The following is a 27,973-nucleotide window of genomic DNA, read 5'->3' on the forward strand; positions in this document are numbered from 1 at the left end:
AAACTTCTAGGAAAACTGGAAAGCAGTCTGGGAGAAACTAGGCATAGACCAACATTTCTCATCATTTACCAAAAGAAGTTCAAAACGATATTTTAATCAAATTGTCAGACCTGTAGACCAGGAGAGAGTTATGACCAAACAAGAGATAGAGAGGATCAAAGAAGGTAAACTGGATAGTTTTGCTTATATTAAATTTAAAAGTTTTACATAAAACCAATGCAGGTGAAATTAGAACAAAAGCAGGAAAATTGAGGGGGGCAGGAATCATAGTAAGTTTCTTTCATAATGGTCTTAGTTCTGAAATATATAGTGAACTGAGCCAAATTTATTTTTAAAAAATGTCACTCCCCAATTGATAATTATCAAGTTATATGAACAGACAGTTTTCAGAAGAAATCAAAGCTATCAACAGGCATATAAAATGCCATAAATTACTAATAATCAGAGAAATGCAAATTAAAAACAACTCTAAAGTATCATCTTATACCAACCCAATTGGCTAAAATTACAGGAAAGGGAAACGAGAAATGTTGGAAGAGATGTGGGAAATATGTTTATTAATGCACTATTTGTAGAGCTCTGAAATGGTTCAACTATTTCGGAAAATGGTTCCAAACTATCTATAAAACTGCACATATACTTTTCATCCAAGAATACCACTAATCATTATGTGCTACAACGAAATCAAAGCAAAGGGAGCCGTGTGTACAAAAATGCTTGTGTGGCGGTAAGGAAGAGGAAACTGAGGAGATGCCCCCCAATTTGGAATGACTAAATAAATTGTGGTGTATGATTATGATGGAATATTATTGAGCCATAAAAAATAATGAAGAAGACGGTTTCTAAAAAACCCTGGGAAGATTTGTATGAGCTGAGGCAAAGTGAAGTCAGGAGAACTAGGAGGACTTCGTACACAGTAACCGCAATTTCAAAACAATCGAATGTGAAAGACTGAACTGCTATGAGAAATATAATGATCCACTACAATTCCAAAGGACTCATGATGAAAAGTACTATCCACCTCCAGTGAGAGAACTGATGAAGTCTCAGTGCAGACTGAAGTATATTTTATTTCACTCTATTTTTCTTTGTTTTGCAACATGGCTAACATGGAAATGTTTTACTTGGCTTTCTATATATAATGAGTATCATATTTCTTGCCTTCTTAAGGGATTGGGGAAGGCAGCTGGGAAAGTAATTTAAAAATGAAGATAAAAAATTAAAAGGAAGTAAAAAAATGAATATTTTTGTAGGAATTGGAGTAAAGCACTAGTAGCTGAAGGGATCAGTACAGTCTTCTAAGTATCACTAATAAAAATTAGCACAGTTAACTCTAGAGTTTTCCTACCTGTGTGGATCTAACCCTCATTCAACAGTTAGCTCACTGCCACCATTACCCTCACCATCCAAAATACATAAGACTACTAATTGTGTAACACAATCGTCTTTATGCTATAAATCTCCCCTCCCTAACTCCAGATTGAACTATTCCCACATAGTTAGAAAGAAGAGTTAACATTCAGTATTTTATTTATTCAATAAATATTTTTCCATTGCCTATTTGCAAAGGACTCTGCTAGGCACTGTCCTACCAGTGTGGAGTATAAGGATAAAAAAAAGTTCTTGCCCTCTCTGAGACTAGAATCTATTGGGCACATATACAAAGAAATATAATTCCACATAATCTGACTATAAAGGTAGTATGGATACGTGGAAAAAGCAGAAATTAGCAAATTTTGGTTCTTTTTTTCTTAGCTGTTACAAAGTTACTGACCTTACAGAATAAATATTCAAAGCCACTGTTCTCCCTTATCATCTTGCAAATATCTAGATTTGTAAATGAGTTCCCCTTTGAGCCCTGGAATCATATATAGGGTTTCAGGCTTTGGCTCAACATAAGGAGAAACATCCCAGAGAAGTCTGATTGACTTCCTACAAGGTTCTCCAGTTAAATTCAAATAATAAATATTTATTAACCTAATATTTTCCAGGCAATGTGCTAAGCACATCCCCAGTGTCCTATGTCTTCAGGTAGAGGCTGAACAGCCATCTACTGGGAATAATATAGATGGGATTCATAATTTGGGTTAAATTTGGACTACATGACCTAAGAAATCCACATTGTTTTATGGTCATTCAGTTACAGAAATTCCATTTTGATTATTAATCCTACCCACTGTTAGATACAGAGACTCTATCTCCTATTTCTTTAATGTCCCACTACCCCTGCTTCTTGCTTTCTGAGAATAGCTAGAAAAATGTTCAATACTTGTTGTTGTTGTTGTTGTTGTTGTTGTTGTTGTTGTTGTTGTTGTTGTTGAGTCATTTAAAGTGTGTCCAACTCCTCATGACCCCATCTTGGGGTTTTCTTGACAAAGATACTGGAATGGTTTCCCATTTCCTTTTCCATCTTATTTTACACATAAGGAAACTGAGGCAAACAAGGTTAAGTGACTTGCCTGGAGTAACATAGCTGGGAAGCGTCTGAGGCCGTATTTGAACTAATGAAGATGAGTCTTCCTGATTCCAAGCCCAGTGTTCTATTCATTACACCACTAGCTGCCCCTTACTGTTCACAGGGTGCTTAATAAATGTTTTGTATTGACAAAGATCATAGATAATGTTATTATGTACACAGAAAAAAAGAAATGTAACTTTAAAGGAACAGATGATTTGAAATGCATAGTAACAGAAAACATTGCAAAGAATTTGTGCAAAAAATAATGAATACATTTTTGTTTTATCTTAGACAATGTGAATGAATCAATTTAGGGAAGTCTAGTGTAAACTGTAACTCTATAACTGGGAAAAAGGAAAAACAAATAAACCTTAGAGAGTGCTAATGCTCCGAGTAACTTTAGGGAATAATATTAGACAATAAATTAAATACATGTTCACAGTGTTATGTAATTCCCAAATAGGACAGTTCTGTTTTAGGATAAAGTTCAGGAAGACTTGCTTTAGTTCCTATAATTAATTTCCTCTGTGTCTGTATAGAAAATTACCATACTGTGCTAGGCATGGTACTAGATTCAACCAACTTTCAACTGTTGTTTTCAGGTAGCTTAAAGTTTGAGGTGTAAAAATTTATTTGAATGACTCAGGATAACCTCAGTGTTCTACAGCTATGATCTTTCCTCTTAGGAACCTTCCAGTTACAGTGATCTCTTTAATCTCATTTGAATGTCAAGCAAAGCACTTAACTCATTTGAGGCCAGAAAGTTTCAAATCCATGTTCTAAGATGAGGACAGACATTTTCTCCATGAAGAATCATCATTAGTATAAATAAGAAAAGCACTTCATGAAAGAGAACTTTATTACCTTTTGAACATGTTTACCTTTATTTTTTAAAAATACTGGGGGGTACTAGCTTGGCCTAGAGCACCAACAGCAATAACTAAAAATCACACATAGCAAGGAGGAAGCCATAAAATAACCCACAAAGATGTGCATGTTATAAGAGGGAACCTTATGTTGTTGTTGTTGTTGTTAGTTTAAAATCTGTATTTCCTTCTACGTGGATAGAAGTCAAGAGAGAAAAAGCATCTAAGTGAAAGTACAGAGAACATTAGTTCCATCCAGGCTCCTGGAAGATAAATTGTATGACAGGCCCAAGGGCAATTAGAAAGCTGCCAACACAGCTTCCTGGGGAGACTGCCAAGAGAAAAATGCTATAACTGGAAAGACAATTTTCACAATGCAACATATGGGCTCCGTGATGACCTGGAAGGGCTTATTGGTGACCCCAGGTGCTAATCTCTTGGCAAAAGTAGAAAAGAAAAAGGGCAATGGCAAACAGAGAAGCAAATGGAAACAATGAATGATGAGGTTTATACAGTCTCTAGTGCAATTTAAAACTCACCCCCTTGCAAGACTGACAGACATCTCAATGATAAATCATTCATCCAATGAGCTGGAATTAGGAGGTAGTGGGGTATAGGACTGAGAGTGCTATATCAAGAATCAATAGATTTAGGTACAAGTCCTATCTTGAGTACCTCACTTTGGGCAAGTCACTTAAAATCCCTAGCATTAATTTTTAAATGGTAGCAGTGACATTCCTAGTACCTTCCTCACAGGGTAGTTATGAGGCTGAAATGAAGTAATACATATAAAATGCTATGCAAACTTTAAATGCACTAAGTAAACATTGCATCTTTGTAGGGATCTAGTAGTTTGGGCTATTTTATAATTTTTAAATATACTTGAAGTAGAATGACAAAGATTGTGTCTGCACCTACACAATTGCAGTAAATTTCATTTCTGGATAATCAGTCCAATGAGAAACTATCCAATTTAGATTTTTATGGCTTGACAGTATCAAATTTTTTGTTGTCTTTAATTAGTTCAGTCCAAATGGGTATATATGATTGTGGGGGGAGGGTGGGGGATGTTTACACAATCAGAACGCTAATGCATTCTGAAGAAAAGTTGAACAAAACTGGACAATTATCAGGAGTTTGTATTTCTGAAATGCCAAACATTCAGAAAATTGGGGATATTGGAAAGACTGATGGAATTTTCCATGATTCCTCTAGATATTTACCATTATGCCAATTCACAGTGCGGTTCTTGACAAGATTAAGCATTCTCCTTACATCTGCATTCCAAAAACAGAGAAATAAATGCTTTACTTCGAGCTATAAAAATATCATTAGAACAGAGACTCCATAGGATGTATCAAATTGGGATACCATTTCCAAAATCCTTATTTTTATATCTGAATTTAGGATGATAATCTTTTCTTGATGCTTTTCATTTAAAAAAAATATATTGGCCAGATGTGGTAGTGCACTCATATAATCTTTGCTACTGAAGAGACTGAAACTGGTGAATTACTTGAGGTTGGGAGTTCTGAATTGTAAAAAATAAAAAATAAAAAACAACAAAGCTAAGGGAGTGGTGCAGTGAGTTCCTGCTGCCTTTTGATAGCCAGTTGTACAATTTTGAAGGTGAGCATTTATACCTCATGAATTGGCAAATGTTACAAATCATCATTGTTAGTTGTGTCATATTTCCCATTCATCATTGTTCATTCACAGGTCCATTTGGGGTTTTCTTGGCAAAGATACTGGAGTAGTTGGCCATTGTTTTCTCCAGCTCATTTTACAGGAATGGAGGAAACAGAGGCAAACATGATACAGTGACTTGCCCAGGGTCACCCAGCTAGGAAGTGTCTGAAGCTAGTTTTGACCTCAGGAAGATAAGTCTTTCTGACTCCAGTCCTGGCACTTTATCCATTGTGCTACCTAGCTAACCCAACTTTTTTTTAAAATTTAACATACATATATTATACATATGCTTTATATAAGAGTGGATGGCAATTTGAACAAAAATATATATCTAGGGTTTCAGCAGAGTGGAAGGCCAGCATCAGCCATCAGTAGAAGATAAGTTGCTAAATCACTTATTAATTGCTTCCTATATACCTGGCATTGTTTTAAGTGTTTGAGATACAAAAACAAAAAAATAAAAAAACATAAGACAATCTCTTCCCCTACTGGGGGAAGACAACACAGAAAAAGAGATTTGACAATTGGGGAAGGGATGACACTAGAAGTGGGGAGTGGGGATACAAGTCCGCTCATGAGGAAGTGAAGTCCACTTGAGCCAAGTGGAATGACTATGATTGGTCTGCTACGTGAAATGGCAATACAAGCTGCCAATACTCACCAACACTAAAAGCAGTCCTTTTTTAATTTTTTTTTCCTTTTTAAAAAAAATATTTTTAGTTTCAACATTCACTTTTATAAGATTTTTAGTTCTCTATTTTTCCACCTCCAACCTTTCCTGTTCCCCAAGACAGCATGCAATAGGCTATACATGTACAATCATATTAAATGTATTTGTACATTAGTCATGTTGTGAAAGAAGAATCAACAAAACAGGGCAAAAATGATGAGAAAGAAATAAAAAAGAAAGAGAAAATAATATGGTTTGATCTGCATTCAGACTCCATAGTTCTTCCGTTGGATGTGAATAGCATTTTCCATCATGAGTTTTTTGGAATTGTTTTAGATCACTGCATTGCTCAGAAGAGCTAAGTCTATCAAAGCTGGTCATCACACAATGCTACTGTTACTGTGTACAACATTCTTATGGTTCTGCTGTCTTCACTCAGCAGCAGTTCATGTAAGTCTTTGCAAGTTTTTTTTTTTCTGAAATCTGCCTGCTCATCATTTCTTATAGCACAATAGTATTCCATTACATTCTTATACCACAACTTGTTCATAAATTCCCCAATTGATGGGCATCCCCACAATTTCTAATTCTTTGCCACCACAAAAAGAGCTGCTACAAACATTTTCCTTTTTTATGATCTCCTTGGGATACAGCCTTAGAAGTGTTATTGTTGGGTCAAAGGGTATGCACATTTTTATAGCACTTTGGACATAGTTCCAAATTGCTCTCCAAAATGGTTGAATCAGTTCACAACTCCATCAACAATGCATTAGTGTTCCAATTTTCCCACATCTTCTCTAACATTTATCGTTTCCTGTTTTGTCATGTTCGCCAATATGGTAGGTATAATGTGGTACCTGAGAGTTGTTTTGATTTCCATTTCCCTAATCAATACTGATTTAGAGCATTTTTATGTGACTATAGAGAGCTTTAATTTCTTCATCTGAAAACTGCCTGTTCATATTTTCTGACCATTGGGGAATGACTTGTATTCTTACAAATTTGACTCAGTTCTCTATATATGTTAGAAATGAGGTCTTTATCAGAGACACTGGCTGTAAAAAAATGTTTCCCAGCTTTCTGCTTCCCTTCTAATCTTTGTTGCTATGGCTCTGTTGGTGCAAAACCTTTTTAATTCATGTAATAAAAATTATCCATTTTGCATTTCATAGTGTTGTATCTCTGGTCATAAATTCTTACATCCTTCATATATCTTATGAGTAAACTATTCCCTGTTCTCCTAATTTGCTTATAGTATCACCCTTTATGTCTAAGTCCTATAACCCATTTTGACCTTATCTTGGTATGCAGTGTAAGATGTTGGTCATACCATATTATTTTCCAATTTTCCAGTAGTTTTTGTCAAATAGTGAGTTCTTATCCCAGAAGCTGGAGTCTTTGGGTTTATCAAACAGTGGATTGCTATAGTCACTGGCTACTGTATATTGTGTGCCTAACCAATGGATAAGGAACCTGGGGCCTTGGGGCCCCAGATTCCTCATCCTTGATAACTTATTCCACTGATCCACCACTCTATTTCTTAGCCAGTACCAAGCAGTTTTGATGATTTCCACTTTAAAATACAGTTTTAGATCTAGTACAGCTAGGCTACCTTCCCTTGTATTTCTTTGCATTAATTGATATTCTGGACCTTTTGTTCTTCCAGGTGAATTTTGCTATTATTTTTTCTAGCTCTATAAAATAAATTTGGGTACTCTGATTGGTATGGCACTGAATAAGTCAAATAATTTAGGTAGAATTGCCATTTTTATTAAATTGGCTTAGCCTATCCATGAGCAATTTGATATTTTTTTCAATTTTTGAGATGTGATTTTATTTGTGTGAAAAGTGTTTTGTAATTGTGTTCATATAGTTCCTGGATTCGTTTCAGCAAGTAGACTCCCAAATATTTCATATTGCCAGTTATTTTAAATGAAATCTCTCTTTCTATCTCTTGCTGCTGGGTCTTATTAGTTATATATAGAAATGCTGATGATTTATGTGAGTTTATTTTATATCCCGCATCTTTGCTAAAGTTGTTATTTATTTCAAGTAGGTTTTTAGTTGATTCACTAGTATTATCTAAGTACACCATCATATCATCTGCAAAGAGTGATAGTTTTGTTTCTTTATTGCCTATTCTAATTTCTTCACTTTTTTTTCCTTCTCATGGCTAAAGCAAACATTTCTAGTACAATATTGAATAACAGTGGTGATTGTTTCATCTCATATCTTATTGGAAATGCTTCTAGCTTATCCCAATTACACATAACTCTTGCTGATAGTTTTAGATAGATGCTACTTATCATTTGCAGGAAAACTCCATTTATTCCTATGCTCTCTAGGGTTTTTAGTAGGAATGGGTGCTGTATTTTCTCAAAAGCTGTTTCTATACCTATTAAGATAATCCTATGATTTCTGTTAATTTTGTTACTGATACGATCAATTATGCTGATAATATTGAACCAGCCCTACATTTCTGGTATAAATCCAATCTTGTTATAGTGTATTATCCTCATGATAAGTTGCTGTAATCTCTTTGCTAATATTTTATTTAAAATTTTTGCATCTATATTCATCAGGGAAATTGTTCTATAATTTTCTTTATCTGTTTTAGCTCTTCCAAGTTTAGATATTAGCACCATATTTGCATCATAAAAAGACTCTTTCTTCACCTATTTTCTCACACAGTTTATAGTATTAGGATTAATTGTTCTTTAAATGTTTGGTAGAATTCACCTGTAAATCCATCTGGCCCTTGTGATATTTCCTTAGGGAGTTCATTCATGGTTTTTCAATTTCTTTTTCTGAAATGGGGCTAAGTATTTTATTTCCTCTTCTGTTAATCTGGGCAATTTATATGTTTTTGTAAATATTCAATAAATTCACTTATATTGTCAGATTTATTTGCATACATTTGGGCAAAATACTAACTGCCCCATCTTGATCATTATTTTTGATTGTATAGACTTGAGAAATTGATGGGGAAAAATGTAAATAATACAGATTAAACTTAAAAGTTTTTCATGCATATATTGTTGAGAGCCAATTATTAAACATGTATTATGGTGCTCCTGGCTAAAGTTGGTCTGGTAACTGTAGTAAGTTTGGCCCTAGTATGATGAGTTTCCAGGACAGAAGGAAAGGATTAGGGAGGATCACAGTGATTTAGGGCTAGTGAGCTGAATTGGTTGGAAATGGAAGTCAGTGCTTTTATCTCTAGCCGAAGTGGAATCAGGCCCATGTGTAGTCATTGTATTTGCCTTTTGAAAAAGATAAGGAGACCCAGTCTGAAAAAGAAATTGAAAATCTTTACCTCCATTTCAATAGATTAATGGAAAAATCATAATAGATAAACACATATAAATACTCAGAATGAGTAAAATATTTGCAGCACAAATTTGAGTAGATGTACATTTATGCATTTCTTTTTAAAGGAGTATTATTTAAATATCAGATGTGTTAATCATTTTGTTTTCCCACACATTTAATAAGACAAAACAGACCTTTCTTATTTCAAAATCACATTTTACAAAGTATACTTTGTAAACCTCTACATCAAGTTATATAAACCTATCTTTTCAAGAAAGCTTTAAGCATTTTATTTGTGTAGATCCTTATTCTGACAAGAACTTTTAGTTTTCATTTCACAATAATTTCTAAAATGCTCCTAGGCATTTAGTAGACTCTGTTATTAAACCTGACACTTTTATGGAAGACCACACTGCATTTTGTGCAATTAAATAACTTCTGTTAAATATTACTACCTGTAATTTTTTTGAGGGGTAAAATGGTTTTCAGAGTTAGAACGTAAGACACCAAAAACATTCATCTTTGAATAGCAATAAATTGTGTGAAAGAGGATATACCTAGTCATAAAAAAAGTCATTTATATGTTAATGCTTAAACTGTTTTCATTCTTGCAACGTTAAATTCAATATATATATATATATATATAATTAATCATGTGAACATAGCTATTATAGTTTCTGGCAGAACAACAAAATTTAGATAAGATGTGGTACCTGCCCACATGGAGCTTATTGTCTAGTTGATGTGGGGGTGACATTCATAGATAATTATAGGATAAGTAAACAAAAAAAAAGTTCTACATGAGGAACGAGAAGCCAAGGACTTCCTAACTGACTAGATACAAGAGATGAGGAGGGGAATTAATTTTTTTTTAATCTCTTAAAAGTTTATGGGGTTTTCCTTTGTTTTGTTTTTTTTTAGTTAAAACATATTTTTTTGAAATTAATCAGTATCTCCTACAACCTACCCCAAATTGAACTAAAGGAGAAAAAAAAGATAAAACATAAAATATCAACACATAGTTACATAATTCAAAAAAGAAAATTTCCACATTAAGTATGCCTGAAAATGTGTGCCTCAGAATTTGAAGTTTATCAGTTCTTTGACCTAAAGATGATTTCCTTGTTACATTCATCCTTTTGGATTTTGGACTTTTTTTCCTAAAGTCTCTCAAAGTTGTTTTTCTCTTTAAAATATTGAATACATTGTTCTTGTTTTATTGACTCCTTTTTTCATCAATTCATAAAGGTCTTCCCAGATTCCTCTGGAACCATCCATTTTATCAATTTTTCATTTGTTATGGTATTGTATTTTTATACCAAATTTGTTTAACCTTTACCTAATCAGACAGAATACCCTTAATTTTCTGTTTGGGGCTCCCATAAAAACCATTAGAAATATTTTTGTACATATGTATGTATTTATGTATGCATATTTCTCTTTAATTTCTTCCGGGCATAGGCCAAGTAGTGGTATCGGTAGATCAAAGAGTATGCACAATTCATTAATTTTCTGGGCATAGTTCTAAATGCTTTCTAGAATGGATGGTCTGATTCATAGCTCCACCAACAGTTCACCAGTATAAGTGTTTTCCTGCAGTCTCTCCAATAGTTGTCATGTTCCTCTCTTATCATCACAAAGATAATTTTGGAACATGAAAAACTAGATGGTACTATTCACAGAAAGTGAAGTTGAAATAAGGGGAAGTTTGAGTGAAAGATAAAATTTTTGGTTTGGGCTAATTTTAATTTCAGATACCACTAGGACACCAAGTTAGAGAGACAGGTTTAGAATTCAGAACAATCAAGCAGGTGCTAAATATAGTTATCACAATAGGAGATACATATCTGGCAATCATCCCAGTTAGAGACCTTAGCAGCTATGTGATTCTTGGCAAGTCGTTCATTCAGTCTCTTTGAGTATCAGTTTTCATACATATATAAATTTCATATATATATATATATATATATATATATATATATATGTATATATATATATATGTATATATATATGTATATATATATATATATATATATATATATATATATATAATAGCAATAACTATGCTTGACCAACTTACATCATAGAGTTGTGAAGAAAGAGTTTTGCATTCCTTAAGTGAAATTATTTTATTATTGTTTTCATTTTTATTCTATGCTTAAATGTGTTGATCAAAATCTTTAGAATAAGACTGTTAGAGTGAAACCTAGAAGAGAAAAGAACTATAGACACAGATTTTCCTCTGACAACACATTAAGAAAGTAAGAAAATAAAGACAGAGAAAAATGAAAAGTACCAGTAGTGTGGTGTTTTAGAAGGAGAGAAGTTATAGTAGGAGAGGCAGTCAACAATATGAGGATTGAAAAAAAGACCACATAGTTTTATATTTAGGAGGCCATTTGAGAGCGCAATTTCAACTACCAGGTCATAAGTTATGAGTGGTTTAAGGAAAAGAAAGTGGTTAATGAGAAATTTTAAAGAATGATAGAGTGGTTGAGGGAGTTCTATATATTCAATGTCCATGATCTTTTCAATAAAGTAAAAGGCCAGGATTTCTGGTTTTTCTGTGTATATAGCTGTTGGTGTATATGATTACTGGCATAAGGGGAATGCAAAAGCCAATTACAAACTTATTTTTTTTCCAAAAGTCAAAGTTCAACGTGTGGTGATTTAAAATAATATTTAAAAGACTTGATTGGACTATCACTGTGAAGTTCAGAGAACATTGGACTAGGAGTCAGGAGATACAAGTTCCTACATTTATAGGAACTAGTTGTGTCAATATGGGCAGGTTCTTTCACATATCTAAAATGAAGGAGTGATAAAGTGATGGTACATATGCTACAATATGTCAAAAATGGCTTCTACTATGCCTGAACTATAGTACCTTCTATGGAAAATACAGAAAAATAAATTCGATGTTCACTGCATATAAAACCAGGCTAATTATTTCTGAAACGTATTAGTGAATATTTGAAGTAAATTATTTCTCAGTTGTGCAGCTTGCCCACAGTTTTGTGGAATTATTTTTGGAACACTTAATGAGATAGAATTGAAGTTTCCAGTTCAATGTGTTCCCTGAAGAGAGGCTGTACACCTGAGGTAGCTTAAAACTGCGTGATCAGGGACTACATCTAGGGTTAGTCAAAATATTTGACTAACTCTAAAAAGAGTATTAAACATTTATAACAACATACTAAAAAATCGACTGACATGAAAGTTGCATAAACGTTAGAATGGAATAAATGTGTATTTCTCCTAAATCAAAATTAGGTCCCAGATATGGAACTTGAAGAGTTCTTAAAGATCATCTATTTTAACTGCCTTATTTTTCCAATGAAGAAATTGAGTCCCATGGTAGTGGAGTAGCTTTCCTAAGGTTACACAGGGAGCAAATAGCAGAGCCCAGATTTAGAGCCAAAGTATCTGAGTCATATCAGTGTGGCAAGTCAGTGATCTTTCCACTGTGCCATGCTGTGTTTAACACATAAGTTACAAAACCATGAAGTTGGATGTCGATGAGTTGCTTAATTTGTACAATGCCAGTCATTTAATGGATGGAGAAAATTAGGCTCATATAGATGAAATGACTTGTCAAGGTCTTATATGCAATAAGTAGCAGAGCTGCCATTCAAATCAAGGACTTTTAACCCCAAAGCCATTTCTTTTTTTTGACAGTACAATTATGCCTCTTCATATTAAAATGTTGTATGCTACATGTGAAATTTGTTACCCTACTTCATGCTTAATAGTATGAAACTGAAAATTAATACCCCTTCTTTATTCATGGGGGTATCAACTGTATCTAATTGAGAATTGTATCTAATCACTGGAATTAATATTTATTGGACTTTATTCTATAGGCCTCAGTGGTAGGGTCTGTAGCAGTTTAACCTTCCTATGGGCTACCATCTGATGAGACTTGAATCTGTGTGTTTTTGTTGACCACTGTAGGATGTGAATCAACCTGATCATGGGATGTTTGCCCACCCTGAGACTTTCCGACAGATGTGAGCCAACTCTGTGTTTCCCTCTTGCCATGGGTTCTGAAAATCTCTCTTAAGTTAAGCCAATATAAGCCTACCCCCTATCTTTGTTAGACTAATCACAATCACTTCCATAAGATTTTGAGCTTTAAATTTTTCTCCCCTTCCATCTCCCCTCCCTTCCTCAGACAGTGTGTAGTCTGATATAGACTCTCTATATAAATTCCTATTAAACATATTTTCACATTATTCATGTTGTAAGGAAGAATTAGAACCAATAGGAGGAACCACAAGAAAGAGGAAACAACAAAACACACACACGCACAAAGAGCAAACAGTATGCTTTGATCTGCATTCCAACTCCATTGTTCTTTCTCTGGATATGGATATCATTTTCCATCATAAGACTTTTGGAGATGTCTTAGATCCTTGCATTGCTGAGAAGAGCTAAGTCTATCAAAGTTAGTCATCACACAGTGTGGCTGTTACTGTATAAAACATTCTCCTGGTTCTGCTCATTTCACTCAACATCAGTCCATTCAAGTCTTTCCAGGTTTTTCTGAAGTCTGCCTGCTCATCATTTCTTATAGCACAATAATATTCCATTACATTCATATATCACAACTTGTTCAGCCATTCCCCAATTGATGGGCATCCCCACAATTTCCAAGACTTTGTCACCATAGAAAGACCTACTATAAATATTTTTATACTTGTGGGTCATTTTTCCATTTGTATGATCTCTTTGGGACACAATCCTAGAAATACTATTGCTAGGTCAAAGAATATGCACGTTTTTTATAGCCTTTTGGGCATAGTTCCAAATTGCTCTCCAAAATGGTTGGATCTATTCACAACTTTACCAAGAACGTATATGATAAATTATGCTGATAGCTTTCCTAATATTGAACCAGTTCTGCATTCCTGGTATAAATCCTACCCAGTCATAGTATATTATTCTCATGATAAGTTGCTGTAATCTTTTTGCTAGTAATTTATTTAAAATTTTTGCATCTATATTCATTAGGGAAATTCATCTATAAATTTATTTCTCTATTTTGACTCTTCCTGGGTTAGGTATCAGCACCATATTTGTATCATAAAAAGAATTTGGGAAGAGTCTTTCTTTGCCTATTTTCCCAAACAGTCTATATAGTACTGGAATCAATTATTCTTTAAATGTTTGATAGAATTCATTTGTAAATCCATCAGGCCCTGGAGATTTTTCCTAGGGAGTTCATTGATGACTTTTCAATTTCTTTTTCTGAATGGGGTTATTTAAGCATTTTACTGCCTCTTCCATTAATCTGGGCAATTTATATTTTTGTAAATATTCATTCATTTCACTAAGATTGTCAAATTTATTGACATACAGTTGGGTAAAATAGTTCCTAATTATTGTTTTAATTTCCTTTTAATTGATGGTAACTTCACTGTTTTCATTTTTGATACCGATAATTTGATTTTCTTCCTTCTTTTTTTAAATTAAATTAATCAAAGGTTTGCCTATTTTATTTTTTTTTCACAGAGCCAGCTCTTAGTTTTATTTATTAGTTCAATAGATTTCTTAATTTCAATTTTATTAGTCTGTACTTTGGTTTTCAGTATTTCTAATTTGGTAATTAATTAGGGATTTTTAATTTGTTCTTTTTCTGTTTTTTTTTTAGTTGCATGACCAGTTCATTGATCTCCTCTTTCTCTATTTTATTCATGTAGGCATTTAGAGATATAAAACTTCCCCTAAGAATGGCTTTCGCTGAATCTCATACATTTTGGTATGTTGTCTCGTTATTGGCATTCTCTTGGATGAAGTTATTGATTGTTTCTATGATTTATTGGTTGAGCTACTCATTCTTTAGGACTACATTATTTAGTTTCCAATTACCTTTTAGTCTATCTTCCTATTGCCCTTTATTAAATATCATTTTTATTACATCATGATCTGAAAACGATGCATTTTAATATGTCTGTCTTTCTGAATTGGATTGTAAAGTTTTTATGCCCTAGTACATTGTCAATTTTTGTGTATGTGCCATGTACCTCTGAGGGGAAAAAAAAAGTATATTCCTTTTTATCCCATTCAATTTCTCCTGAGGTCTACTATATCTAACTTTTCTAAAATTCTATTCACCTCCTTTACTTCTCTCTTGTTTATTTTGTGGTTAGATTTATTAAGTTTAGAGAAGGGGAGATTGAGGTCCCCCACTAGTATAGGTTTGTTGTCTATTTCTTCCTGTAACTCACTTAACTTCTCCTCTAAGAATTTAGATGCCATATCACTTGGCGTATATATGTTTAGTAATGATATCACTTCATTGTCTATGGTGTCTTTTAGCAAGATGTAGTTTCCTTCCTTATCTCTTTTAATAAAATCTGTTTTTGCCTTTGCTTTGTCAGAGATCAGGATTGCTACCCCTCCTTTTTTTTTTTTACTTCAGTGGAAGCATAATATATTCTACTCCAGCCTTTTAGTTTTACCCTATGTGTATTCCTCTAGTTAAAATATGTTTCTTGTAAAAAACATATTGTAGGATTATGGTTTTTAATCCATTCTGTTATGTTTCCATTTTATGGAAGAGTTCATCCCCTTCACATTCACAGTTATGATTACTCTCTGTCTTTCTCTCCATCGTATTACCCCTTCCTCTGTTTAGGCTTTTCTTTTTCTTTTTCTCCCTTTCCTTCCTCACTAGAGTTTTGCTTCTGACCACTGCCTCCGTCAATCTGCCCTCCCTTCTATCAGCCCCCTCTCTTTTCTTTCCCTTTTCCCTTATTACTTTTTCCTTCCTTCTATCCCCCTTTCCCTTCCTACTGCCTATATGGCAAATTAAATTTCTATACCTGACTTTGTTATTCCCTCCTTGAGCTAAATCTGATGAGAGTAAAGTTCAAACACTGCTTATCTCCATCCCTTCTTTCCCTCTACTGTAATATTTGTGTCTTTTCATGTGATGTAATTTACCCTTTTCTGCTTCCTCCTTTCCTCTTCTACCATTACAGGTCCTTGTTACCACTTCATTATATTTTTTACCATCATATCAAAGTCAACTTAATCCCACCCAGTCTGTCTATGTATATCCCTTCTAAATGATGTAAAAAAGATACAGTTTTCAAGAGTGATAAGTATCATCTTCCCATGTAGAGATATAAACAGTTTACCCTTATTGAAGGACATTTTTTCCCTTTCCTGTTTACCTTTTTATTCCTCTCTTGAGTCTTGTATTTGAAGATCAAATTTTCCATTGAGCTCTGATCTTTTCATCAGGAAAGTCTGGAAGTCCCCTATTTCATTAAATATCCATCTTCTCCCCTGAAAGATTATTCTCAGTTTTGCTGTGTAGTTGATTCTTGGTTGTAATCTAAGCTCCTTTGCCTTACAGAATATCATATTCCATGTCCTGATCTTTTAATGTAGAAGCTGCAAGGTCCTGCATAATTCTGACTGTGGTTCCACAATTTTTGAATTATTTTTTTCTGGCTGTTTGCAGGATTTTCTCCTTGGCCTGATAATTCTGGAATTTGGCTACAATATTCCTTGGAATTTTCAATTTGGGATCTCTTTCAGGAGGTGATTAGTAGATTCTTTCCATGACTATTTTCTTCTCTGGTTCTAGGGCCTTAGGGCAGGATTCCTTGATGATCTCCTGAAAGATGCTGTCCAGGCTCTTTTTTTTTCCATCATGGCTTCAAGTAAACCAAAAAGTCTTAACTTATGTCTCCTAGATCTATTTTTCCAGGTCAGTTGTTTTTCCAATGAAGAATTTTACATTTTCTTCTATTTTTTTCATTTAAAAACTATTTTACTAATTCTTTATGTCTCATAGAGTCATTACCCTCCAATTGCCCAATTCTAATTTTTAATGAATTGTTTTCTTCAGTTAATTTCTGTACTTTCTTTTCCATTTGGCCCATTTTACTTTTTGGGGAGTTATCTTCTTCAATGCACTTTTACCCTTTTTTTAAATGAATTGTTCAATTTTTCTTCTACCACCCTTATGTGACTTATAAAATCCTTCTTCAGCTCTCCCAAGAAAACTTTTTGGGCTTGAGACCAGTTCATATTCCCCTCTGAGTTTTCAGATGTGGGTATATTGACAATGCTCTCCTCCCCTGAATTTGTGTTTTGGTCTTCCCTGTCACCAAGATACTTTTTCTATGGGCATTGTTTTTCTATGTTGCTTCTTGCTCATTTTGTTTGCTTTTTTTTCCTGGATTTTAAAGTTGATTCTTCTTCTAGGGCATAGAGGTCCGAGTCTTGTGCTGGGGACTAAGGGCTTGGATACTGGTTTGCTGAGGTGGGGCTTGCTACTGGCTTGTTGTGGTGCCTCCCTTCCTGTTCTGGTCTCCTTTAGTCACAGCAAGAGGGATCTTTCCTGTTAATCTCGCTAGTCTCACAAGCTAAAAGAATGCTGTGTCTAGTCTTTCTGCTGACTACCATTTTAGGATCTTTCCTGGGACAATATTCTCTGGGGTTTTCAAGGTCAATAAGGGAGGGTGAGAGCAACTTACTGCTTACTCTGCCATTTTGGCTCCCAGAAATCAAAATATGTGCCTTTAAAACAATCAGTCTGTGGGCTAATAGCTCTAGGAGCTGCTGCTGCTGCTGTTAGCATTGCTGTCATCACTACTGCTACTAATTCAGTCACTCCCAAGGCCTGTTCCTATTTGGCTGATACTGGTGCTATATCGTACACCCCTGCAGCCTTGGGCTGGACAGTGCTTCTCTCTGCCCAGTTCCAACAGACTCCTTCCCCTGACCTTCTAAGTTGTCTCTGGCATCAGTAGGCTGAGAGGACTGAAACCTACCACTCCTGCTGTTTATTCAATACCCCAGAGTGGCTTTGCTTAAGACCTGTCTGCCTCTGTGCCCTTCATGCTGTATGCTCCTCTCTGAGGCCAGTGTAACACACCTTTCCTGTCGACCTTCTAGGTTGTCTTGGGCTGAAAATCTGCCTCACTCTGTCTCTTTGAGGGTTCTAACGCTCTAGAAATTGTTCAGTCACTTTTTAAAGGTATTTGAAGAGATTTGGGAGAAAGTTTAGGGAAGTCCCTGCTTTCACTCCGCCATCTTGTCTCTGCCTCATTCTGTACTCTTTCTTTATGGCTGCTTGGAGTACTTTTTTTCTTTGACATGAAATTCTGGATTTTTGTTATTATGTTTCTTTGATTTTCATTTGTGGATTTTCATTTCTTTTTAAGAGGTAACTAGTCGACTCTTTATCCTACTGTATCATCTGGTTCTAATAGATTTGGAACTTTATTTATGATTTCTTGAAATATAGTACTCAGAAGTATGGGAATTTTTGTTGTTGTGGTTTTCAAGGAATACAACAATTGTTAAAGTATCTCTCCTTGATTTATTTTCCAGGTGAGTCATTTTTGATTGTAGGTAACTTAAATTTTATTCCTTTTATTTTTTCAATTTTTTTTCTAATACATTTGTTTTCTCCTAGAATAATTAATCTCTGTTTCACCTATTCTTAATTTTCAGAGAGTCAGACTTAGGTAAGACATTCTTCCTCTTTATAATCTCCTTCCAATTCATATGTCTCATTATATCTTATTTCATTTTTAGGTGTTTTCCTATTCCTCATGGCCAAACCATTTTTCCTCCTGAAATTCTACTTTTACTTGTAATGGAATCATTTTTTTCTGGGTTTACTCTCATAGTATTTTTTTATTATGTAACATGTATTACTCTCTTAAATCTTCACACTTAGATTATGGCTTCATAATTTATTCAAATACCAGGATTTTCCGCCTCACATATTTCTGGATTGATTGGTCAAGAGCTGTTTTGGCCTAAACTCATTTTCTTAGAATCCTGCTGCTGGATTCTATCTCCTCTATATGGAGTTCTGTGTTCAGAACACTGGCAAGCTTCAGGCTGCCCTTGGTTATCCTAATTCACACTGCTCCATTCTTCAGGCTCAGCCACATAGCCTAGGGTCAGAGCATTGTGGTCTTAATTTTCCCCTGGAGTATCCTCAGTCAGAGGGCTATGGCATACTGTGCACATTGTAGTGACCCAGTCATAGCACTGCCGACTTCAGGTCACATCTAGAGCACTTATGGGAAGTTGCAGAAGGTTTCTGTGTCCCCAGAGCCTCCTCATCAGGAGACTTTGTTTTTTGTTAATGTTTGATGCTATTCTCCCCACCCCCACCAAGGAATAGAGCATTGTATGCCCTGAAGCCTCATTCATTCTTATTTGTCTTTGAATTTCTCGATCATTATTTTATCTTATTCCCTTTCAGATCTTTGCTGCATCATATGTGGGAGAGCTGAGCTCCTCTTTGACCTTTTCTATCACTGCCTTAACTAGAATTCCTTTTTTTGTTTTTATTTTTCAAAAACGGGGACATTCATTGGATATACAATTAGAAAGGAAATTATTTCATTCATCAAATTAAAGAAACAAATATTTAACTAAATTAACTTTTAAAAATTAACATTTATAATTGTAATACCTCCAATGTATGCTTTGTATACCAGGCAGCAATATCCTTAAACCACTCCCAGTATCCTATTGAGAAATAAGCAGTTTCCCTGGAAAAGCTGCATGAAACTCCACTGACACAGACCCCAGGGAATCCTATCCAACCTCTGTTATGGGGGATACATGCTATCAGCAAACACAGGCTTTCTATGAATTTCCTTACTGCAGTCATCTTCCTATCATACCAGCCTTTTGCTACTTTTGCTTTATCCTCTAAACCTGAGCACCAGAGACCATGCCCAGAAAAGCTAAGCATTTGGTGTTGGAATTAACCTACTTGAGTTTTGGTGTTTTTATTAGTGAGAGTCTACCATTTGTATATCTGCTTATAGTTAGATGCTTGATCATTCCCATATTCCTTATATGTGTGACACCTCACTTTCTAGTATCTAGTATCTACCTCTTGCTTTAGGAAGGATAATACAATGAATATGATCTTTGATTTCAGAAAGGATATGCCAATCTATTGCTTTGGGGCTCCATTCACTATCTCCAAGTCTTTCCAGGCAAAAACAACCTTCCCAAGCTCCCCAGAGAACATGTAAATCCCTTAAGGCCAAGGTATGTCTCATATATTTTTTTTTTTAATCTCTAACACTTAGCATGGTTCCTGGCAAATATTAAATATTTTAAAAAATGCTTTTTCATCCACCCATCCATTTATTCCTACCTACCACATCTATACTACACAATTAGACATTTAATGCATAATATAATAATCCCTATTTTAAAACTAAAAGAGTACATCATGTGAGTAAATTTTAATGCAAAGCTCTTTATTTTTATGATATTAGCATGTACCTGGGCACATACTACAACCACTAAACCTCTTTGAAAACAACTCTGTCTCCTTAGTTTATCTTTTATTATATTTCAAATACATGTGTATGCTAAGTCATAGAGTCTAAATAAAGTCTAAATTCTAAATACATTTTAGATAGTTATTCACAACAGAGGTCTTTGAACATAAATTTAAACATTAAAAATAAAGAAAAGGTCTAATTATTGCCAGAGGCACTCCACCTTCCTTTTGTTGGCTGTTTATTGTGGTTCTATCTAAAAGTTCCTAGCCACTAAATGCTAGCTGACTAGAATTGCCAAGGCAGATTGGTGTCCCTGAAGAGATATACTCAGAAATTATTAGAAGGGTTCAATGCCCATCATTTCTAGTCAATAACTATGAGCTTCTACAAGATCATCTGAGACCAGATGAATAACCATGTGTGCCCAGCAGCCACCATGATATTAGTAAACTCATGTCCAGTTGAGACTAGTTATATAACAGTGACCAGTAAACCATCTAGGAGAAGCAGAGAAATGACCACAATATAGATTCCACATTCCACAGGGAGCAGTTGCTAGTGAACAATGACACTAAATCACTTCCCATCAATAGTTGCACTAAATGTGTGAATTGCACCTGAATGCATTTATTCTGCCAACATGTGTTTCCTACAGTTGTTTTTCTCATGTATGATTCCTGTGTATTCCCAATCTCCTTACTGATGGCACACGTATTGGTGAATTAATACATTCTAGGTTTATGGGCGCATTTTCCAGTTGAAACTTTTTCTGATTTTTTTTTTCAATAAATTACATTGGATGGAACTTGGAGTCCTCTGATTGGAGAAAAAAGAAAATTCATTAATGGAAATTCATTAATGAAAAAAGAAAAGTCATTTCACTCATGAAATATGACTTGGAATGAAGACCTACAGAGTACATTAAATCTTTGGCCACATTTTCAGGAGCCCACAAGAGAGGCGGAGGTGCTTTGAAATGCAACATTGATAAGTTAGTTGTTTTCTGGTTCAAGAAGATATGCCTTCTCAGCAAGTAATGTCATTTGAGAGAAGCAAATTATAATACATGAAATAAAAATAATGTTATTAGTCAATTATAACTCTAAAGATGTATTCTTTTTATAGTATGTGTTTTCCCATATTAAAAGAAAATATTTATGATTCATAAAATTAATTAAATGAATCTTCAAGTTCCCCATTATATGATGGCTTACTTCACTATTTCATTTCTTTTCAGATTCTCCTATACTGAGCAACTGACATGAAGGGCTGCTCATTTTCATGGATGATTTAAACAAATTATTGAAAGTATGAAAGGATCATGGACTTATAGGTATCCTAGAGTAAATCTAGTCCAACTTCTTCATTTTACATATGAAAAAGTGGTCATAGATTAAGTGACTCATTTAGGTTATGGCTAGGTGAAATCTAAGACTATTTTCAGGGCTAAGATTCTGTTATTCCATGACAGTGTAGGGGAAAATGGCAAATATGTAAAGAATAGACATTCTTTCTGGCTGGCTGGCAAGTTATGTACACATCCCATAAATCAGCAGTCCCCAGCATTTTGGTTCCAATACCCTTTAGATTTCAATAAATCTTCCATATCTTTATGTAGTGTGAAGAGAAATAAATTATGGTTCTACTTCTGGGAGCCAAGATGGCGGAGTAAAAATGTAATGGCTCTCACCCTCCCGTATCAACCTCTGAAAGCCCAGAAAATACACCCCAGGAAAAACCCTGGAACAGCTAAACCAGAAGAAAGATGGGGAGCAGCAGTCCAGTAGCCCAGGTAGCTTGAGGGATTAACGAGAAAGGCCCTACTTTAGCATACCAAGAGGAAATCCTGAAACCCAGGTGGTGAGCAGGAAACCATCAACACCTGGACCTCCAAGTGCCTTAGTGAGGGCAGGGAAACCAGTGGAAACCAGCTCAGAAAACCACCAGGTGCCTCAGCATTCTACAGCAGTCTCAAATGCCTCAGCAAAATTCTGTGAAGCGCTCCAAAGGGTCCCAGGTAGATAAACATCCTGCAACATCCATCTGAAAGGAGCTGAAGAAAGCTAAAGAAAAGGAAAAGCAAGAAACATCCAGAAACCAGACTACCTAATCCTACCCCTAGAGTTCCAGTGTGGTTGATTCCAGCTCAACAGCAGGTAAGCTGCTAGAACCCTATAGCCTCCAACTGCCAACTTCGGAGTCCCCAGCACACAAAGACAGTGACCAAGCCCAAAGCTTGGTCAGTGTCCTCTGCTCCCTAGCAGGAGAGCTCAATATCTTTAAAGGCCAGAAAATAAGCAAACAATATGAGTAAAAAGAAATGTACCATAGATTCTTATTATGGGAAGAGTGAAGATCAAGGCAGAAATTCTGAAGAGGACAACATTGTCAACAAACCCACATCTGCAACAACAAAAGGGAATATGAACTGGTCTGAAGCCCAAAAAGCCTTTTTTGAAAAGCTCACAAAGGATTTTAAAAGGCAAATGAGAGAGGTGGAAGAATCCTTAAAAAAAATACAATTGGCTAACTGGAAAAAAAAAGTATAGCGGAGAAATAAATTTTAGCTTCTACCATGCTTATGTACATAAGAAAAAAATAGAATAATTCCAACAGGGTACTATAGTTATAGACCAATATCCTTAATAAGCTTCTCATATACCCTAGGGGTACTTGTATCCCATGTTAGCATTCCCTTTTCTTCTTTTTTTTTTTTGGCTAGGCAGTGGGGTTAAGTGACTTGGCCAGGGTCATACAGCTAGTAAGTGTTGTGTCTGAGGCCGGATTTGAACTGAGGTCCTCCTGAATCCAGGGCTGGTGCTCTATCCATTGTGCCAACTAGCTACCTCCTGCATTCCCTTTTCTAAATTAAGAATGAACAAGCTAATCTAGAGTCAACACTGGAACTTTTGCTTATAATATACTTAATCTTCAAAATAATTAAGTTGTCTCTTTTGTATATCAACTTTTGCTAAAGTTAAGTCCTGCTACATTGCTACTTCAGGGTTCCAGAAGCACTCTAAGATTTTAGAAGTATCTTTGTCTAATTGCATAAGTTTGAGTCTTCCAATGTTCACCAGCAGTAATTCCACAGCTCCATTTAACCAATCAATATCAATTAACTTTTACTAAGAGATATTTACTTCAAAGATATCGCAATGACAAAATTACAAATATTTTCCCATACGTACCTTGGAGGGTCTGGGAGGAAGTGCACATCCTTCTAAACCACTTCTGTCTCTGGCTCAGACTTTGCACAGTTTCAATCTATCATAGGTTCTTCCAAGTGCATGTCTAGATTCAACACAACATTAATGATGGATGAGTCCTCATTTTATCTATTATGGGCTTCGGTCTTAAAGAAAATCCTTTGCTCCTCAAGATAGTAATGCAAGGCTGGCCTCAAAACCTGACATAGGCCCTATTCCTGCCTTTTAGACTACCTACATCTTTGGGTGCCAAGATGGGTTGTGTTCCTGAACTTTTGTAACATACAAAGTCATACTTTCACTTCCTCCCTCTAAAATGAAAAAGCAAATGCTGAAGCAAAGAACTAAGACTCATTTTCATGGGCCACATGTAGGTGTCAGAGGGAGAAGGACCAGGGCCACTCCACTTATAACATTGTCTCTCACTGAATGCCTTTAACAAAGTACCTAAACCAAGAGCATGGATGTACCATGCCAGAGAACCAGCCTGGCTAAAGCATTTTTAAGGTGTTCCCTGTTCCAATTCTGAAATTACAGCTGAAGAGGATGCTATTCATGACATGATTAGCTAAACCATAGAAACTGGTTACATTTGTCAAAACATGCTCTAAAGTCTCTCAAAGGCATTTCTATATATCACATGGCATTCCAACTCTCCCAGAAAGAGGTACTCCAGGTTCTTCCAGGTAGGGATTTATATTAATGAAACTCTGTTCATGTGCAAGTCCTTGCTACTCTTTATTATAAACCAACAAGAAAAAAGCATGAAGGAGCTAATGGAAAATAGCAAGAGCATTCTTTCCCAAGATGAAAAACTTCACTAAAAATTGGCAATCTTCCATTCAGCAAACACACACGCACATATACATAAATATGTGTGAGTATATACACACACATACACACATATTTGGCATCTATCATGTGTATCATTCTGGGTCTTATAAGTTACAAAGTAAACCACAAACAAAAAGAAGGATATAATGAATATGCAGATAAGTGAATACAAGGTAATTTGAGGAGGAAGAGAATGCTAACAATAGCAGGATCTAAAGTTTTCCTCTAGGAGGTGACACCTGAGCTAAGCCTTCAATGAAGCAACTGACTATAAAATGCAGCTGAAAGAAGTGGTACATACCAGGCACAGAAGACAAGCTGTGAAAAAGCAGTCATGGGAGATGGAATCCTAAGGTCACTGTATAGCCAGTAGTGGAATTTAACTAGAAGGAAGGGATCCAGAATAGAAATATAAAAGAAGTTTGTAGATGTATGCTTGGCCCAGAGTATGGAGAATTTAAATACAAGGCTGAGAACTTGCAATTTATGTTAGAGACAATAGAAAGACTTAATAGAATATTAATTATCTTCAATAGATTAATGGATAATTTTAGAGACAAAATTTATAGAATAATGTTTTTAGAGTTACATTTGACCAGAACTTAAGTGAAAATTTATTTAGGTGTTTATCCTGGACTATATTTGATGCAACGATGTCAGAAGGGAATTTTATTTTCTAAATATTTTATATATTCACTTCCAACCAAGCCAGTTCTATGGAACAGGACTTAATGAAACAGATTTGCCAATTTTAAATAAAAGGTAGAGTGAACATGAGTAAGATGTTACAGAAATGGCAAATCTGAACATTGACTGGAATTTTTCTGTTTTCATTATGACAGTAGTGCAAAATAAATTTGGTTCACTCTCAATTCCTTCTGTTTCCTTAAAGCAGAGGTTAAAATTTCCTGTGGAGACACTCTTTTAGGTTTTTATGGATACCATACAATGACAGTCGTATTATCAGGTAGCATATCTACATAAATTAAAATATCTTCAAAGAAACATCAAGGATTCATTGTAAATGAAAGCAGCACAGAGATTATATCTACATATTTTAATTTTCCAGTGATATTGGGTTCTGGCAAGACAGAAACTTGAGATTAACTTTTCACCAGTGATGAGAGGAACAATCTGAATAAAATATGTTCTGGATATGGTTGAATATGGACACTGGAAAAACCCTGAGACATTTGCTTATGTTAGATTGGGTTTTCATAACTTACTTCTCTTTAGGTATCATATAGACAGATGTGAAGATCTTAGAGCATGCTGACTAATTAGTAAGATAAGAATTAGTCACTTAAGGAGTCGGTGGTTAAAAAAAAATAAGCATGGTTCCCCAGCCTCCCTTGGATAAGTCAATTATACAAGTAGCTTTTATTGAGCATCTTCTCTAAGGAAAAGAAGGACCCTATGAGGTAGAGGTAAGGAGACATTGCATTCCAGTGAGCAAGCAAAGAGAAAGGAGATAAAATTATATTTGTGAAGAACAGAATGGAGACAAGGTTGATGGGATTATAGAGAACAGGGGTCCAGTGAGTCAGGAAGGATAGGTTAGGGTCAGCTTGCACAGTAACTTTACAGGTTAAATAAATAGTTTGATCTTATAGGCACAAGGAAGCTGGTAGAATTGATTGAGTGAGGAATATTTTGTATTATTTAGTTATTTTGGTTAGTGTTCTGAATTTTTATACCATCAGATTTATAGGCACATATATGAATGTTTTCAAAAGACAATGTGCTGCAAAGATGAATATAAAAAGCTCTTGGATTTGTCATGCAATTCAGCTCAATTAAATAACATTTCTTAACCACTTACTACATACAAAGCTTGGTGTTAAGTACTTGGAATACATAGATGTGACAAATTCACTTAGTGATGAAGTATTTAGCCATGGCAATGAGTGAATCAAAGAATATAAACTGCCCTTTCATTCCTGCAGTGACAGTGGCAAAGGAGAAGAAAAGGTAGAAAAAGATGCCAAGAATCACAGTTTTTAAACCATTTATAAACTTTTATTTGAGGGCTGGTATTCTAATGTGAGGCCCTTTTCTAGTGGTCAAGGAGTGATAAACTATTAGAGAATTTGACTTATGTAAATCTTGACATTCTTGATAAAAATCAAACCAGAATGAAAAATGAAGTTGCAGCTAAATGCAAAGATGAGTCACAGCTTCCTTGGTAAGGCAAAGAAAGGAGTTCTTTCTGGTAAATTTGGTTTTAATATGCATCCTAAAGTGGCAACAAGAAAAAATATTTTATGGAATACATGGTCATCTCACACAATTTTATTTAATAAATCAATAAATATTTATTAACCAACTTCATACCAAGCTCTGTGCTATGCACCATGAGAGGGGAAGGGGAGGGAGGAAGGGAATAAGTATTTATATAGTGCCTACTATTTACCAGGCACAATTGGAAGCACCTGCCCAAAAATATTTTCTTATTTGATCCTGACAGAAACCATATGAGATAGGTGTAGTTACTATCCTCATTTTATAGTTGAAAAAAGGGAGGCAGAGTTTAAGTGACTTGCCCAGGCCTATACAACTAGTAAGTATCTAAGGCTAGATTTGAACTCAGGTTTTTCTGACTCCAGGAACATTCAACTGCCTATAGGGCTGAAAAGGCAAACAAATAAAATATTTCTTCAAGAAGCTCACATTCCATTGGGGGTAGAAAACATCTGTATATAAGTATAACTGGCTACTATTTTCTTATGTAGTCTCTGATTACTGAAAGTGTGAGAAAACAAGGAAATTAATGTGATAAACACTTCTGAAGGACTAGGTATAAAAATGTGTAAAAACAAGTATAACAAAATAACATTTACTAAATAGAAGACAAATTAATAATTAAAACATTATTATGCTTCCATAACCTTGGGTTGTATTAATATCCATACCCTGGGAATACGGTAGGATGGGGAGAGTGGGTAGAAACTTACAGAAGTCCAAATTTGAGGCATATGAGCAGGGAAACTTACATGTCAGTGTCAGTTATGACTTTGGGCTGTAGGCTAGGATTCCTGCAGTCTTTCTATGGAAGACTCTGTAGTTGATATCACCTGATGGATGACTGCTTTTCTGAGTCTTTCTATTGGGTGAAGCCACTTATCTGATACTCTCACTTTGTTGTTGTTTTGTCATTTCAGTTGTGACCCCATTTGGGGTTTTCTTGCAAACATATGGAATGATTTCCTATTTCCTTCTCCAGATCATTTTACAGATGAGGAAACAGAGCCAAACAGGGTTAACTGACTTGCTCAGGGTCACATAGCTAGTAAATATCTCAAACCAGATTTGAACTCATAAAAAGGAGTCTTCCTGACTGTAGGCCCAGCACTACTCTTAAGTAATAACAGTATGTTATTACTAAAAAGTTTAGAAAAAGGAAATCGGTGTGAGAAACAAAGTTCCGAAGGATTTGGGTGAAAGGTCACTCCTCAAAAGAAAAAGTACTAATTATGGAGATGGCTGCAATATATTTTTTCCCAGAAGCTAGTTTGAGTTCGGAGTTTGTTGCTGAGGAAACTACATCAAAGAATTATCTGGATACTATGGGACTATTATATATGATTGTATTTATGTCAGACTCAACAGAGAAGAATTGTGAATTCCTCAACCTTGGTAAGACATGG

The sequence above is a fragment of the Phascolarctos cinereus genome, unplaced genomic scaffold (assembly GCF_003287225.1).
Source record: "Phascolarctos cinereus isolate Bilbo 61053 unplaced genomic scaffold, phaCin_HiC Scaffold_1;HRSCAF=81, whole genome shotgun sequence".
Lineage (NCBI taxonomy): Eukaryota > Metazoa > Chordata > Mammalia > Diprotodontia > Phascolarctidae > Phascolarctos > Phascolarctos cinereus.